At 34.2% G+C, this 18,285-nt stretch overlaps 2 long non-coding RNA genes across 2 annotated transcripts in view; one reads left to right on the top strand and one right to left on the bottom strand.

The window, feature by feature from the left end:
• Positions 1–2,145: 2,145 nt before the first annotated feature.
• LOC133529489 (uncharacterized) overlaps positions 2,146–18,285 on the top strand; it is a 159,630-nt gene continuing 143,490 nt past the window's right edge. The window contains exon 1 of the long non-coding RNA XR_009801144.1: positions 2,146–2,194. This is a non-coding gene — a long non-coding RNA (uncharacterized LOC133529489). The remainder of the gene's footprint in view (positions 2,195–18,285) is intronic.
• Positions 2,806–16,929, bottom strand: LOC133529488 (uncharacterized). Its single transcript, XR_009801143.1, has 2 exons — positions 16,298–16,929; positions 2,806–4,934 (listed from the first exon to the last, which is right to left on the bottom strand). It is a non-coding gene; the product is annotated as an uncharacterized LOC133529488 (long non-coding RNA).

Genomic DNA, 18,285 nt, shown 5'->3' with positions numbered 1-18,285 from the left:
AACACCAGCAAATACAGACGAATCAATATAATTTCTTGAAATATAAAACCATACCGTTTATACACTCTAATCTAATCAATATATTAGGCCATATCTCTAAATAATGGTTGCATCAAACGTCTTTATGTTCGCTAAAATTGTATTTTAGGGGAAATCTCATAATCCTCTGTTGAGTAACTTTAGTCCCTTGTGGTTAGTGATAACAGACTTTAGACAACTACGACAAACTATCGATAACCTCCCCGTCTCTACGCGTTAACGGACCATCCCTACACCATAACATAGGTACCGCTAGTATTTAATACATACAGTAATAGCATATTATCTGTAAGTGGTTGCGATTATAGCGTCACTCAGGCATTCGTATAACGGACCTGCGTTCATGTGGCTTTGCTTGATTAGGTCGTTACCTTTGACAATGATATGTGAGTTGGGTGGGTATTATGTACATTGGAAGGATCTTTCTGGAAGAGTAAAGCTCAAGACGCGATGCGTGCTTAGTGGCGCACACTGGTCCCAAGTGAGTGCTTATTTCGCTCAAAAAGTCGCATTCGATTGAGAATTTGAAACAACAAGCATTATAATTTGTATTTTTTAAACAAGTGCGTACTAGCGGTCAAAAAGATTATAATGTATGGTGAAAAAACTTCAAGTGGTGACTTATTTTCTGTTTTAGAAATAATTATTGATATATTTTTGTAATACGCCTTAATTCGTAAATTAAAAGATAATTTTACGCAATTCAAATTTGTCCTTAGTTTCGTGTCATGTTACGTTTAACATCGTACGATTTCCGCCAAGGAAGTGACTGGTTTTGACGTTTTAGCATACACACCGCGACATGCATATTGCAGTTGTAAAGTGTGTGAATTGATTAAATAATAAATTGAACTTTAAAAATAGTATCAGTATTTTGATTTGGGTTCATAGAACTTATAGTACAATTTTGAGCAGAATTATTAGTTACGTAGGCAAAGTCCCGTCTCCTCATACTGACAAGTCGAATAGACCCCTAGGTCAGGATTTGTACATGGCATAAAATTCGATCTGGGCTATTTGACAAGCTGGGCCAACAACGTCCGGGAAAACGGGTATTTTCTGTGAACAATGTAAAAGTTCACAGTTTGGATACATTTATTACTAAAATTTAAATCATACAGCTATAATAAAGTAGAAGCTTTAAACATACCAAATACAAGGTGTAATTTTTTTTAATATATATTCAGTATTGTCTTCTGATTAGGAAAAAGTAGATGTTTTTTTTCCTGAAGGGTTGGCCGAGTTGTACGACCTACTCCATAGAAAAAAAAAGTTTTTCGAAAATTTGCTTCTACTTTTTAACAAGATACCGTGAAACGAGTCCCCATTATTTTCTTACACCTTGTATAAGTAAAGAGAAGAATATGCTTAGAGTGCTCACTCCGTAGTTCCATACATCAGTTTTCCTACTTAATGAATAATAACTTGTTTGGAAGGTATGGTGAAGCGTATTAATCAATAAATTCTAAACTCGCTTAAAACTTAATGCTTCATCATCATCATAATTTTGAGAGCCTGGCTCTTCTCGAAGGAAAAAAAACTAAAAAAAGGCAGAGGAAGAAAAAGACGCATTTCTGGATAAAGCTAAAGAAAAAATGAACGTAGTGACGTATCAGATGGACAGAATAGCGATTACTTAATGATTTTTGGGATTAAATTTTATTGCAAATAAGTTTTCGCAAAGCTCGCTTACAACTTATTACTTATAAATAAGTTTTTATCCATGTATGCAGTGAGCATTCTAAGCTTACTTATTTTTCTATGCGATAATGGTTTAGCAAGAAAATTAAGATTAAAAGTTCATTTATCATACTGTTTTTTTTTAAATATATTATATGAAAGTAGGCTTCATAACGCTTCTGTATCACCTAAGTTTTTGATTGCCTGTTGTCTGCCTCTATCTTTAATCCATTGTATCTTTTACTGAGGTGTGCCAATAAAGAGTATTCTATGTATCTTACTATCATACATATCTATTTCATGATGAACACAGGAAAGACGCATAACTTTAAATATGGTGATATAATAAAGATCTTTTCAGTCGAGTCCCGTATTTAGGCAACGAAGCTTGCTGAGTTGTCTAAGTAAGGTACGAGATTGAAAAGCTTATATCACTATTGTATACAATACTTTTTCTACGAGTCATCTAAAATAGGTAAGACTTTTTTTTAACTATAAAACCTAAATAAATAATTAAGGAAAATAGGTAAGTGTCTCAGTAGACAAACATGTAGTACAAAAGATACAAACGCGCGACTATTTAGTCACGCTCCGAGCCCGTTTAGTCTTTTCTATGGGAGCGTGGCGGCACGTGGATATTTTTGACTCGGCTATCAAAAGGATTCAGGATACTAATAAAACAGTAGTGCAACAAGAGAGCATAGCTAGTGTTTGCTGCGAGTGATGGCTTGGAGTCTTGAGCAAGCGAATAATTCTATAATGGAGAGACTGATTTAGAATTTCGAGTTGTGAAAAATGGTGGTCTTACGTGGCACATCATTGACGACCGATCTAGCTTAGTGGGTAGTGACCCTGCCTATGAAGTCGATGGTCCCGGGTTCGAATCCCGGTAAGGGCATTTATTTGTGTGATGAATAAATTAAATCATTTTCAATCGGAACATAGAACATAGTGCAATTTCCAAACAAAACAATATAGGTTCACTCTATTTCTTTATCTATAGGTTAAAATTTAGCTGGAAAATTATGGATTTTTCATTTGTAAGGCTGGGTACGAGAATATAAGGATTAATAAATAAAACCATAATTTATAGAAAATAATATAAAACATCTTTATTACTCACTAGGTTTACGACAGTAACTTATGCTAAAATAATATATGCTAGGGTGGGATACTTCCTCGGCCATATAGTAATGATATAGCGGCCTACGAACATACTAAAGCAATATGGCTGCGATATCACCCTCATACAATCGCTAACTCGTAAATGTAATGTTTATAAATATAAAAACAACGAATAAATATATCTCCGCTTTTCATTTTAACGTTTCCAAATGGTATATTCCCATCTGTGCCCGCCCCACGTGACCAGCGCCATACACGAGGCGGGCACAGAAGGGGAATGATTTGTATGTAGCGCCACCGGGTACAGATGGGAATACACCTTCCAAATCACAAAAGACAATTTGCAAATTATTTACAATTATCAGGTGTGACAAAATAAACTTTTGTAGGTCTACTGGGCTATAACTGCGAAAATCGAAGTTCGTCAATTGCGGGCATTTTTCTCTGTCACTCTAATTACGTCTTACTGAGAGTAAAAGAGAAAGATCCCGCAATTTCGGTTTCGCAGTAGACCCCCTGTTCCTTTTGTTCAGAGTCAAATAAACTATACGTAAGTTCTTAGCCCACCTGACCTTACTTTTAACATTAAAAAAAATATGTGTATAATATAGTTTCAATTATTATAACCGAATTAGAGAGATACAAAACATTAACATTGATATCTCAGCCATATTGCTACTCCTCTTGAGCCCAAAGGAACCAATTCTAAAAACAATCGAAATCTATCTAATGTTCTCGACTGTACTCTATTCATTGAGCAGATTATTCCAAAAACTTGCCTAACGCAACGTCTAACGCTCAGAACCAATATAAAAGCGCTCTTAGATTAGCGCATTTGTTACGAATTACGAGCTCATAGCTACACTGGTCCTTTAATGATATATTTGCCTACACACGGCAAGGCTTGGGAACATCGCTACACAGAGTATCTAACCTAACAGAGTGTCAGAGCTAAATATCGATAGTATTGAAAATGGTTCCTCAAATTCACATCAGTCTTAGAAGACAAATTAACTTTAAGCAGTCTTATCTTAATTATCTACAGTATAAAGATAAATTAATAAAAGCATAGCAAGCTCACTATTTTTTTATAATTGATAGACACTGTTATGTTTCATAATTTATTGTTAGATCGAAATAAAACGTTCCGTTCTATTGTTAAATAGTAGCTATAACAATCAGATGCGTAATTATAATTTATCAACTACCATTTTCAGTCACAAAATATTACCTATATAATATGGTTATACATTTATACCTGAAAATAGTTATTAATATTGCTAAATACATTTTAAACTAAGAACATTTTGTTATTAAGATATCCAAAATAAATCGATTTAAAAATCGAAGTTAAGCCCTATAAGGTGAAGTACTAATTTCGAAACTAAAGATAAATTATCGCAGAAATGTCAAAACTGCACATTTGTTTTACATTTTAAGGGTATCTTCAAAATAGGTACTTTTTCGAGCAACATGGGTGCTTATATTTTTAAGCACTTTAGGGATTCAAAGCATTATTTACATTTTAAAAGCGGAAATACATGGTAACTCGAATCATGCAGGACAACGTATATATTTGAGTGGAAATCTAGTATAACTACAATTAAAACTACAAATCTGTACATAAAAAACGGGTTTTTGAAGGTCTCTCGAATAATGTACAATGGGCGAAGAAAACCTTTCAAAAATAACCTTTTTGCCTCTTTTTGCTTGTCTTGAAATTTTCTTAATCTATTTAGATGTTACTGCGATTATGTTTAATTTAAAAACAAAATAGAAAATCTTTAAATGACATGAAATGATATTTTGTGGTTGAAATAAAAATGATGTTCATGAAAAAGCATGATTGTTTTTAAATGAAAAACAAAAAATGAACAAAAAACATAATTAAAAACATACGTATCAGAGGTGTTAGTTATATTTTACATTTTAAGGTTATGTTTCTATCATTTCCTACATAGAATATATCTACAATAATTTATATAAAATACAAAATGCTTGAAGGACATGTGCACTATAGTATGTATATCAGTCGTAATATAAACGTAGTGAGTATTGGATACAGGGGCGGCTTGCAGACGGGAAAATACCTGGAAACAAAGAAAAATAACATTAATACGAGTTAAAGAAACAAAACCCATAAACATAACAACCTAACCTTAGTAAGGAAAAAACAGATCGATAGTGTACACTGTACTTATGAATAATGTGTAAAAATCTTGAAAGTTTTGATTACTGTAGAGTTTCTTTTATCCTGTCATTTTTTTTTCTTTTCTCTTTATTCAAAATATAAATGATAAGAAGTAGAATCATGAAAATAAAAGTAGGTAACTTTAACTGATAAAAGTATTCGATTTATACCTTAACGCTCCAAAGCCATAAACATTAAACACACGTCTCAATTTACGTCCTTCTGAGCACATCTACAGTAAGTTTTGTCAGCCAAGTGACTTGCTTACAATTTATAGGTTATCCCATAAACAGGTATGAAGGAATATGATTAGACTATTATTATATTGTACTCAAAAACATACTTTACGGCTGGATATATGATAATACCATAATTTATAGTTATTCATTGTGATAAACGATAAAAAAAAGCATAAAATACATTTTAAAAATGCATATCCGATATTTAACTGCTCTATTTTTGAAATTCAAACTTGCAAAATGCCTTAAAGCTATTACAGAATTGTTGGAAGATAAAAATAACTTTGACACATTAAAGGAACTAGTTTTGAGAGCATATTGCTAAATACATGTAAGATAATATGCCAGTGGCTGCTTTGCATAGGGTTGCCTTCATTTAATTTTATGAAGCTGTAAGCTTAATTAATTATTTTGACTGCATTATCGCTAAAGTAATAAAAATAAATACTCTCGTTTTTGTAATCTGCAACGAAGCAAAAGGCTTTTCATTATATATTATTTTAGTTGATTATTGTTAAATTAAGACTTTTTTGACGATGCATGAAGCTGAGTAATCTTCAAAAAGTCATTTTTATTAGTCTTAAATTATCCAATAGTTATTGATTATGGGAAAGACGTTTTTATTTTTAAAATTATACACTACAAAAAAATACAAAATTTCTTTATTAACAAGGTAGAGTTGATTAGAAGAGGCAGGGTAGACAAAAATAGGTTATTCCATGTTATAATATTTTTGTCCAATTTAATTGAATTTAAAATTTTTTTTTCATTAATTGACTTAACCAGTCTAAATAAAAGATTTACCATATAATAAATAATATTAAAGGATAATGTTGTATCGATTAAACAATCCAAATATGGATGTAACATAATTTCAAATAGCATAAAACTATCACCGAATAAACCATAACATTATTAATTGTTGTTTTCGGTGATTGCGATAGTTATTTATGAAATAAAACTATTTAAACGGATTATTTCACGTGTAATGAATTTGAATTCATTATACGCTATATAATCCGTTTAAATAGTTTTATTACAAAACATTATTTTTAATACTAATTCGTCCCAGGGATGTGAACTGATGGTGAACGCGGCAACATGACACGTGGTTATTTATTCTGTACAAAACAATCTAAACGAAACGCCTCCAATGAACCAATTAATAACTCGGCAGTGGACAGCCCTGTTACCGACGTCAGCTGGCACACTTACATACAAATTCTTTTTGTACATTTTAATTTGCTCCAGTATAAAAATGTGGAGAAAATATTTATAAAGACTATAAAATTGTCCGCGTTTGGTGCCTTTTATGGTTTATTTTATAGTTATGTAATGTTCAATTGCCTTTCTTAATTGTAGACAACCGAGGACGTTATGGGACTAGAGGCATGTAAGTATTGGGTAAATTAAAGGACTTGTCGAACGAAACTACTATTTATATAAAATGCTGAAGGATTTCCTATTCTTTTTGGGTAAGAAAAAAATTGTTATTAAATGTAAAATGGATAAAGGTGTGATTTAATTTTCCTTTGATAGGAGGCCGATGAACTTACAACTTGATGTCAATCTTATCTCACTCGTACATATACTACTACTTCTTATCATAGTACTGTAATATAGGTATTATTCGTTCAAATCAAGTATACACTTTCAAAATTCGGATATCATTGCAGGTTAATTTAGACTCTAAATTTTAGAGCCTAGCGCGAGAGGTGTTCAAATCTGTAAACATATTTTACCTACACTATCTGATAAACTTGGATTTAATATTAATTATGTGTAATATAATTAATTAGATTTATAGACCACTGTACTGATAAGTAATTATATTATAACATTTAAATGTTTGAAAAGAAATATGCCTTCGCCTATTTCCGCCATATTCGTAATTTCGTACCCACGTCGGTACCTCAAACGTTTGTACAATAATAGTGGACCATTGAACGACCACCGAGCATAGACCCAAAACCATTACGCATATTGTTTTATTACAAGGACGAAAATTAACTTTGCGAGTGTTTTTTTAAAATTGCAAAAACTGACCAATTGTTAATTGTTATTAGTTTTGTTTGCACAACAATAATTGCCACGGAATTTAGAGCTATTGTTGATTTTATGACCTTTTTTTGAGAAAGACGCAAGTTTATGCAATTATTTTAGTGTGTGGTATTTTTTAAGGTTTCCTTTTTGCAACGACCGCCTTTTTATAACTTCTTTCATCCAGGTAAATATTAAATTTGCATGAATTTCTAATGTGAGTAACATGATGCGTGGTAAAAAATGAACACTAGTATTATATATGACTGCAAGCTATAATTAAAGAATTATTCAAATGCGATAGCGACGGATAACTAAAATATTTAAAACGTTAGTATTTAATGACGATTATCGTGTTCAATAAGTTTCACACACAGCATCTATTTTGCATATAAAAAACCGTAACACATTGTGGATACAAAGGATCTCGTTCTAAAGACGTCCAATTACAATATTCTGATAAAGACACTAATTATAATAGAAGTGCACTGTGTCGCGGATGTCTCGAGGCAAAAAACTAACCAATATATACTGCCATGTGCTTTAACACCGGCCTAGTGGTCATCCTTGGCTAGAACACGCTTTGCACCTGTCATTGTTCAATTTAACTGGCGACACATTGCCTCAAATTATTCCTTAAATTGAACGCTGCAAAATAGTTTTCAATACTTTTTAAGTGCGCTATCCGCCGATAGATGGCGTTGCGCGCTCGAACGCAGCCAGCAATTTTAGAATTATTTTTTAATTACTCAGTGGTCACGCGAGTAATTTTTATAGTTGACAACGAATATTGATCAGACATTTGAATGAAATTGGTCTCATCCTCATCTTGCGATTGCTCGGATCGTCAACTAGAACACTCGGTACCAGGAGATAAGAAGCGTGTCGGAGTTTTGCCTGCGAGTCTCGTGTTCAGTTCGTTCAGTACAATCGAACGAACAAACTACTAACTATGTATTTGAGTATTTTGACTTACTGTCGGTACTGGCGAATGATATAAAAGTAATTAGTTGTGTTCAGAAGTAATTTATTTTTTATTAATTTTAATAAAGTAAATGATCATTGTGGTAACCGGGAAAAAAACATTTGAAAGCGATCGCAATTGCATTGTCTAGTTTTAGTTGAACAGGGATTCTATTCTATCTAACGCTAACCCGAGAAGATACGGAAGTTAAATAAATAAAGCCTTGCATTATAAACATTATAATGGACAAAGATCAAGAAAAGCGAGTTATCTTCAGCTTATTACGGGGAGACGTGGTACCAGGCGCGCATAATATGGCAAGAGGCCGATTGTGACGTAGCATATCGTCGATGTTGGTCTGTTAGTGTGTGTGAGTGCTAGCGTTATTCAGCGTCTGACGACATTTTTTACGCGCAAATACGGATTTCCTTAAGTTAGTTCATTTATCTAAAGTTTGACAAAAAAGTTCCTTAAAACTAAACTAATGTTGGCAAAGAAGTTTTATTATAGCTAATGTTCAATTTGGATAAGTTTTTTTGAAAGATAAGCAAGGTTGACGCTCCCTTGTTCTCACGGGGCCACGCCTCGTGCTTGAGCTACCTATGCGGAAACAGCTTCGTTATTAACACGCGTTCCTCAGCTATGAGATACTGCCACTTACGTATGTGCATAACCGTGTATGTAGAAAGCATTTTCTCTTCACACAGCTTTAAATGTGTGTGTTTTGTGATTCCGCCGATGTGTTTTCAGCTAGTGAGCCAGCTGTTATGTTTTTAGTACCAGGGGAATATGACTGGAAGATGGTATTGCTGTTTATGGGTTTCGTCATACTTATCTTTTCCTGTACACGTAACAGCCAAAAGGTCGTTTATTAAGACACGCATTCGCGTATAGTTTACGTTCCATATGATTCCATTGGCCTATTAGAGCTTCCGGGTCTTGATAAGGTGGATGCACTGGAGTTGATTGAACGCTAGCGATCTCATCATCTCCTAGTATATTGACGATCTATGCAGTGGAGTCAATGACTTGATGGATGGAGATGAAAAGCCAAATGCAGTGTCTAATTCTTACATCCTGTTATTTAATTGTCTTAAAAGTTGAATGCATTCGTTCTTTTTTAATGAATAAAGGCCAAATATTCGCACAATAAATCATTTTCCAGTTTACCAAAAGAAAAATCTAAAATTTGATTTGATAGGTAGAAACAAGCTAAAATATATGTATAATTACGAGTATAATTGTTTTCTGTTTTTTTTTAGTGTTAATAAGGATAACTTTCAAAGTTTTGCATTTATAATACATTAGTATGACATACAAAAAGTCACTTAGCCATCTTAGTAGATGCCAAAGTTGTCTTCATTATTGTACAGACCGTATATGCCTCACTTTTTAAGTTTTTATGCTCACGGTCATTCAAGATAATTTTATTGCTCAAGTATGAACTATAATTAATTAGAATCTATGGAAAGCAGAAACCATCAATTAATTAATCCAAGCAATAGTCACAGTAAGAAACATGCAGTCACACGTTACGCCAAGATACGTTATGCAAGGTCTGATGCAAGCAGGAATTGGTACACGCCTGTAAATATGTAATGTCGAGCCAAGTCGATATTTGACCCAGTGAGCGGTGACTTTTGACGCACTGGCCGCGGTGAGCACAGATCCGCGTTCTTCGATTGAATTTTAAAAAGTTTAACTGGCACGATTGCATTTATTGCTGGTAAATCACTATTGTCAGTTGAAAAAGGCGGCAAATTTTGAAAAAGGAGGTGTAAATGGACAATCTCTCATACAAATATTGATTTTCATGCCTGTCTGTCTGAGATAGATCCTGACTGAATTAATTAATGGTTTGATCACTATATACACAGGACATATGCATGGTTACCTACCTGAATAGTAAGCGGCAAAGCAAATGCTTTGTCAGAAATAAATTTGTGTTGATCGAGAAGATTAAAAAAATATTGCAACTGTATCTCCATCGGTATGTTCCATAAGTTCCAGTTCTATAATTAAAGATTGATGTAAAATACATAACAAATAAGTGCGTAAAATTGACATCGGATTACCAAAGGCATTCACGATTCCATCTATTCCAACATAGAATAAAACATTTTCGCATTTAAACATTTTAAATTAAAAAACGTGACCGATTGTTTTCCTTAACCAACGTTCCTTAACCTTGACCAAAGTAAAACTAAAATGGCGAATGACAATTAATAGCAATGTTAATTTCTCGTGATCCTGCTCCTTTCGTACATTTAAAACTCGTTTTTCGCGAACAAATTATTTAGTTGCTATAAATTGTATATTTGCCGATTGGCTAACATTAACAACAGCAGGTGTTTTATACTTTATAAGGGCCAAACGTAACTTGTCGCAATTTTTCATCCCGTGGTTTAAGGCGCAACTCATTTTGATCGAGCGAGCGTATGATGATTACTTTTATCGTGTGATAATGACAAGATAAACATTACTCTGTTTTTGACGCTGACAGACTGAAGCTTGTATGTTTATTTTTGCGTTCTCGCTTTAAAAAAAAACATTATCCTTTCATGCATATATTTGATAGTCAGAAAATAATGCTTGATGTCCGACTTAATGCTCCTATTGTGTTTAGTGTCACCGGTTTTTGGATTTGAGCAAAGGATTTTTTTTCAGTGCGAAGCTTACGCATTTTTTAGCTGGCTATATTTATTTTCAAAATGTCCCTTATATGTCCAAATCCTTAATATAAATTACGATTTGAGCATAAACAAAGTAATTTAAGTCAATAAGTCACTTTTCCATAATGTTATAACATATTTATCACAAGAACATCGTTTCGCCAGTTTTTTACGCACAACTTCAAATTTTCATAAGGAACCATTGCCCTAACTATAAATGGTCTATGTTTTGTGTGGTCATATGAAATATTCTTGTGTCCAAACAAAAAATAACCTGTTCTTGGCAAAGTTTATTGACTCCTAATATTTCCTTTGGCCGGATTACGTATCTTTATTTAAATTTGATTGGTGATATAATCGTAAATTACCTCGTTTTTGGGAATAGTACTGCATAGTTGACATCGCATATAAAGCTGGGCGATACAACCAAAAATATGTAAACAGCGCTCTTATTTCGTATGTGATAAAGCCCTTTTTAGCTTTATGCTTAGTCCACTCTGTTTTAAGATGGAATTATAGTCTACATATTTGAAAATTGATACCAAAGACTAAGAGAAAACAGATGCCACAAATACTATTGGATTCCGAATTGTTTATACTTGGACCATGTTTCTCGAAAATTACTGTTATTAAATTCAACCTTTAGTATTTTGTCTCTTGCCTCAGGGCTTACGGAACTCCACATTTTTATACGACAGTTTAGTGCTTTAATTGGTAATGTCAATGTTTACCACATTTTTATTAACTTCACAAAGTAACATGACATGACATGTAATAAAATCTTGCAAGTCAATTATAACCTATTTCTAATCATGGTTCTAATATGAAACTAACTAAATATGCAAGGATAATATGTAATCCATATGACGACCGGTCTGGCCTCGTGGGTAGTGACCCTGCCTATGAAGCCGATGGACCCGGGTTCAATTCCTGGTAAGGGCATTTATTCGTGTGATGAGCATGGATATTTGTTCCTGAGTTATGGGTGTTTTCTATGTATTTAAGTATTTATAAATATTTATATATTATATATATATATCGTTGTCTAAGTACCCTCAACACAAGCCTTATTGAACTTACTGTGGGACTTAGTCAATTTGTGTAATAATGTCCTATAATATTTATTATTATGATTTATTATTTATTTATTTATTTATATGACAATATAATATTTTGTTTTTGGTATCATCGATGATCTGATGATGACCAGAAGTTGGATAGTGGAACTCTTCGGTAGCTACCATCAAAGAGCCGTGAAGTAATTTATGATCAAAGTGTGTCATCGACAATTTAGTTTCTATCAGAATGGTATCGAAGTGCATACAGTATGCATGTTGTTAATTTTTTTGTCGCCCTACTGTCATTTTCTGTCCTTTTAAAACAAATTACATTCTGCTCCAGATCCTGTACCAAATGTAGTCAGATATGTAATCTTCGGAGAATTAATTTTATTTTAGGTGACATCGATGAGGGTAGTGAATACTCGTAATTAACTCTAGAAGCACTTGCGATGTCTATACATCTAACATCTTTGACCAACGCTATGAAACTTAATAATGGATACGCGAATGTTATCTCGAAGATGTATGTATAACTCGAATTAAGAATATTTATTACGTGCCCCGAGAATAAACGCAGAAAAAATAAAAGGACAATGTATAGTAATTTGGCATGTTCGTAAATAATGATTTTATACGTGCATAAATAATATGGCACCTGCGGGACTTGAACCTAGTACTTAATTATTTAAACATAAAACCTTTAATTAGACTGTGCCAGCTGCTCGGCCTTGTACTGCACCTTTGTAGTGCATGCATTTTACATGCATCAAGAAATGCAGCTTCCAATTCGTTTTTGCTTGTTACTTTGAAAAAATATCGCATTGTCGACTCATCTCGATGACATTTAGGTGCATGGGGATAACTTCGGACATGGGGTCATTTTGAAAGTCGCAAATATCTGCTAAGGAAGCATACTACGGACTGTCCCGTTCAAAGCATTTAAATCTTTCCATGTATTAGATTTTTTTTGGCTTTTAAAGCCGATAAATATTTTTTTCTTTGACCATTTTTCACTGAAAAAGAAACGAATATACGTGCAAATCTTTAAAAAATTCGCGTTTTTACAGGACAACGTCAGACAATATCATGGAATGCTCCTAAGGTAGAAGCACTTTCCTAGATACATCAATAGTGTTAGAAATGTGCATCTATGTATTGCCTAACCCTCTTATACATAACACTTTAAAATCCTCAAGTAGTTAATTTATGTTTTAACCCTTTCTTACAAATATATTAAGTCAAAATGACAGATTAAGACAAACAATTGATAGCCAATGGAAGTGTTTTTTTCGAAAATATTCCGTTTTCAATATTTACCCCAATGCACCTGCTATTGATGCCGATAATTAACCTATGCAAAAGATCATGATCTAGACTATTCCATTATGTATATTGTTATTGTCAATAAATAGAATATTGTCTTGACTATTCTAGAAAATATAGCTCAAAAATTGCAAAAGGGAACTTTTCCACGTAGAAGTACCTTATTTTTATATACGTTATTTATCTTGTATTCAAATAGTCCGAGATTAATCAAACTTGAATTTCGAATGAATAATATGACTTAGACAAACACTTCGGTACACGGTTCAACCCTTCTCGTCACATAAAAAGGCGGGAAAATTCGAAAATGTCAAATGACGTCAAGCATCTGCACAGTTTTTTATGTTTGCCGCGTTTTTATCGACGACAGCCAAACTATAAACATAGACAAAAAGTTTTTTTTATCTTAGCCCCTAGGCTACCAACATTACAATGAGCTGACGCTGAAGGTTTTTGACCAACATTACAGACAATAAGGCAGCAAGTGTATGATTCACGGCTCTCACACATGTCTGATGCGATTGAGCAATATTATATTTGCGATGAACCTCCTTGACCCCGGCTGACTGCAGCGTGGCCTGTTTTTGGCATTACGTCATCATAGGTCACTATCCCTAGCCCGCCATTTTTTTTGCTCATAAAATGCTTGGCACGTCGCCATCCTTAGTTGAAGTTTTTGAAGTTTTATTTTGTGAGGTTAATGGCGTTGTCTATTTTAAAAGATAGACTCATAATATAAAATGATCTTACCAAATATAACAATTGTCTTTATTAATTACATTTTAGGATTTTTGAGCTTTACACGTATGGAATTTTCCTTTTTTTTTATTGCAAGTTATTGTTCGAAAGAAACGCTTTTATATTTAACAAACTAATAAAATAGCTTGGGGTTATATGAAAAAGGCAACGTGTGTACAAAAAATAAAGATTTGAATATGTTGTGACTTTTGGAAAATTTCCCAAGGTGTGCAATATTTATTTCTATTTTCTAGGGATTACAAGTAATTTGTGTTTTTTTTTTGGTTGTATATAATAACAAATAAAAGTTTTATGGTACGGGTGATAATACTATAGTTTAGATGGTTTTTCTAAAAATAAAGTAGCAGTCACAATTTTGCAAAATCAGTGTTATTTTGTATATTAAATTGGATTGATTAATCGACTTCAATTTAAGAAGGAGGAAGTTCTGTTTTGTATTCGGTTGTGGCTATTTTTATCATATATATTTTTATTGCATACCTGCAGTGGCAGCATCGTTCCATGTTTATCGCTTGTCACTATGCCCGTCACTTTCAGACGTACATACTTGTAAGAACGTGACAGGCAGGGTGACAAATGATAAAGAGCCGACCATCTTACAGGACTGTAAGTTCTATTCATTTAAAGACGGTCTACTTAAACGCTCCAATAAAAAATTCAAATTCCAAATCGGCGTTCTTTTTCACGTCAACGCCAAGAAAGACAATCCACGATCGGCGAAAAGGTGCTTCAAAGGTGCGCATTTGGATGACAAACATTTCTGATGTGATAACGCGCGCCGCGTCTATTTTGAAGCTGAACCCGATCGGGCGTTCGCGGGGTTGTTGAACTGGAATAATTCGGCAAACAACATTACAGCGCTTGTTAGTCTTAACGATATCATACGAGTCTCGCGTGCTGATTATAAAATACCTAATACGGTCATTGCTTGACTTTTTTTAAAACATGGTTTTTAATCAGCCATAGACAAAAAAAATTGCATTTTTTCGGCGTTTGTTTGGATCACGTGGCAAATTTAATTGGTATTTAAAATTAATTTAAATTAACCGATTACAATTCGTAATACGTAATGTGGTGTTTACGCGAAACGGCATGCGGAGATGTTGTCTGTGTGCGTTTGGATGTGTGCTGTACGTAGCGCGATGAAATAAAATATGTCCGGTCAACGAACTCGCGGTGCCGTAAAAATCGCGATACTGTCCGAAATTTCGACGGAAAATTAAATATAGACGCTTATCACAACGCCAACGCTTTAAGCTTGTAAAAAACTTCTAAGTTGCTTTTAAAGTATGTTGTCTTTGCCATAAAGAAAAAAAATGTCAAAACACATCAATACTCTATTTTTTTTATGGTTTTAATCACGGTTATGTTTGATTAATCTCTCTAATAGAAATACATAAATGCATCTATTTAAATCCTTTTAAGCAAGACCTTATACAAATTCAAAGTGCTAAATCTAAATATGTTTGTATATTTTTTAAGTTTGTTGACCAATCAAAATCGTCGGCGGTTTTCGGTGCAGCTCGGAATGGCATCGGAACAGCTGGGCTGTCATTGAACCCGACATATTCTCGAGCAGGGTACGCGGAAATGAGTTCGATTAAAAACGCGGTAGTCTATGGTTTTTGGTAACGCGGAAGTGTTTTGTAAGATTTCCCGGAAAATCATTTTTAAGTAATTGATTTTAAGCTTTGGTGGGAGGAATGTTTGGTTTTTTATTTTTTAGTATCGGTCTAATAATAATTTAACTTTGTCTATATATATTTGGTATAGACAATATCTTTAAATATCGTTAATTTCGTTTAGTAGTAAAATAAAAACTCAAAGTATTGCCTTTTATTTGAAAGTTCGACCTAAACAAAAAATAAACAGAAAGCATAGCTAAATTTATGTAAATCTAAAACAATGCAATGTAAAACACGCAAAACACCGGCAGAGTCAAAGTAGAAATAAAACGTCACGGTGGGTCGGTCCAACAAGGAAACCTCATTTGGTAATTACCTTCAAGCGAGAAAAAAAGAAAAGCGTGAACGAAACACCTTAACCTAAAACTTACGATGTAAAGAAAAATCTAGACAGAATAAATGTTGCAAAATCTATCAAGTATAGTTTCAAGAATAAAATAAAAACAATCAGGAAGTAACAGATCTGAAGCAGAATCTAATAAGAATGAAATCCAGAAACTAGGAAGTAACTATACTTACATTGCATTCCTTCGCAGGTGTCGAGGAACTGATTTCCGGGCCTAGTGCCGAAACCTTCTTTTTCTGCACGACGATGTCTCTTCCGGACTGGATCCCGTCCAAATCCTCCGCCGCCCGCAGCACATTTTGGGGGGATTAGTAAATTTCTGTGGGGTCTAGCCCGATCATGATGCTCTAATATTGTCCAGTGGGGTCGAGGATCATATTTAGTACTGGCCAGTAGGGTCGAGGACAGCCATTTTTAAAAGTTTTTTTTAATAAAGTCCAGTTGGGTCCAAGGTGAGTATATCCATTTCACTACACTCGCGGTACGCGTTGGTGGCGCGGGAGTCGGCCGGGCAGTGCGGCGGTGCGCGTGCGCTCGCTTATATGAGCCGAGCGGATGGAGCGCCATCTATGGGCGGATGGATGCGGTGCGAGTTTTCCAGACGACGTTTTCCGCGCAGTGACCGTAACTATCAAGGGCCTAGGATGATAAATCGTACATGGACAAACACAAAACGAAAAGAATTGTATCATCAGGATGACAGAAAGTTACGGAATGTCACGTGACTGTTTTCACACATTATTTAAGTAACGATTGGCGTACACCATTAACTCAGTGTTTAATATGCTTAACAAACCTGGCTGACGTTTATAGTCATATATTTGCTGAATATTTAGCGCAGTGCAGTAAGTATCTATATTTATTAATCTTATTAATATTATAGTGCTATTTCCATTAAAGCTATTATAGATTTTGCATGTTCTTATTTTTAAAATGATACTAACTTTTATAAATATATTTGATATGCTAACTGCCAGTAACAGAAGTAAAGATAAGTTATATTTATTGCCAAACTGTTCCTAGTATAATTTCTGGCCTTGTCGCTACTTTCCGCCAGATGTTCCCATCTACAGCTGGAATCTATGGAGTGATTGAGCTGGAACGAGGACAAGACGGTTGCTGAAAATACAAAAGCGTGGAAGGCTCTTGTGGAGGCCCTATGCACCTAGAGGATCTAGACACCTCCAGGGTGCCCTAGGATTGGTCCTAACAACAACAACAACAAGCCACTCTGGTGTTGCGGGTGTCCATGGGGGACGATATTCGTTTACCATCAGTTAATTGGTCTGCTCGTTTTCCTCCTATATCCCACTATATAAAAGATGGATCATTAAAAGAAATATATTCTAAAAAATAAATGTCATGGTTGACTCAGTGTCACGTAGTATAAAATCCCATTCAGGGTTCCCCTTTCCCTTTACCTAGTTCTCATGGCTATTATTGCACTTTTGACGTATAAAACACAGGTGACACGTTCTTCTCTATACAGTCACCATCAAATATATCGGAGCGGCCAAGGTGGTCAAAAATATCTGAACATGCAGTTTGTCTTGATGATAGAGGATTTATTCAGACGTGTGTGAAATTTTAATCACATTTCAACCTGTGTCTGATCGCGAATATACAATATTGATGTATCAGTTCAAGAAAACGTAATATGTATGTATGTACAAATTTAAGCTGTATTTAGAAAAAAAGCCAATGAGAATTAGTCTAATTCTGACCATCTCAATATGTATATATTGTTAGTAATTTTGAGGTCGACTTCTGACAAATATATTGTGTTGTGAATAGCAGAGTTGAACTTCGGACCTCGTGATTCAGAAGACGGCGACCTCAAAACGTCACGGCATGTCACGCTTTTATACGCACTGTCTTAGTTTAGAGGAAAAAGGGGAAATATTACGAGTACAAGAGGACAAAGACGGTATTCGCTTATGATCAAAATTTGACTACGAGATTTGCTTATTTCTTGATACGAATAACCTGCCAAGACGTCCTTAAGGCAAACGACAATGTGGGCCGCGGTCACAAATAACGACAGCTTCACGGCCCGACTAGAAGTTTAAGATACGTCAAATATTAGGTCTAGATACGATATGGGTCGGACGTGTCAAAAGTGACATTTTTGTTTGAAGAAACGTCACTTGACACTGACTTA

The sequence above is a fragment of the Cydia pomonella genome, chromosome 21 (assembly GCF_033807575.1).
Source record: "Cydia pomonella isolate Wapato2018A chromosome 21, ilCydPomo1, whole genome shotgun sequence".
Taxonomy (NCBI): domain Eukaryota; kingdom Metazoa; phylum Arthropoda; class Insecta; order Lepidoptera; family Tortricidae; genus Cydia; species Cydia pomonella.
This window is presented reverse-complemented; position numbering and strand designations above follow the sequence as displayed.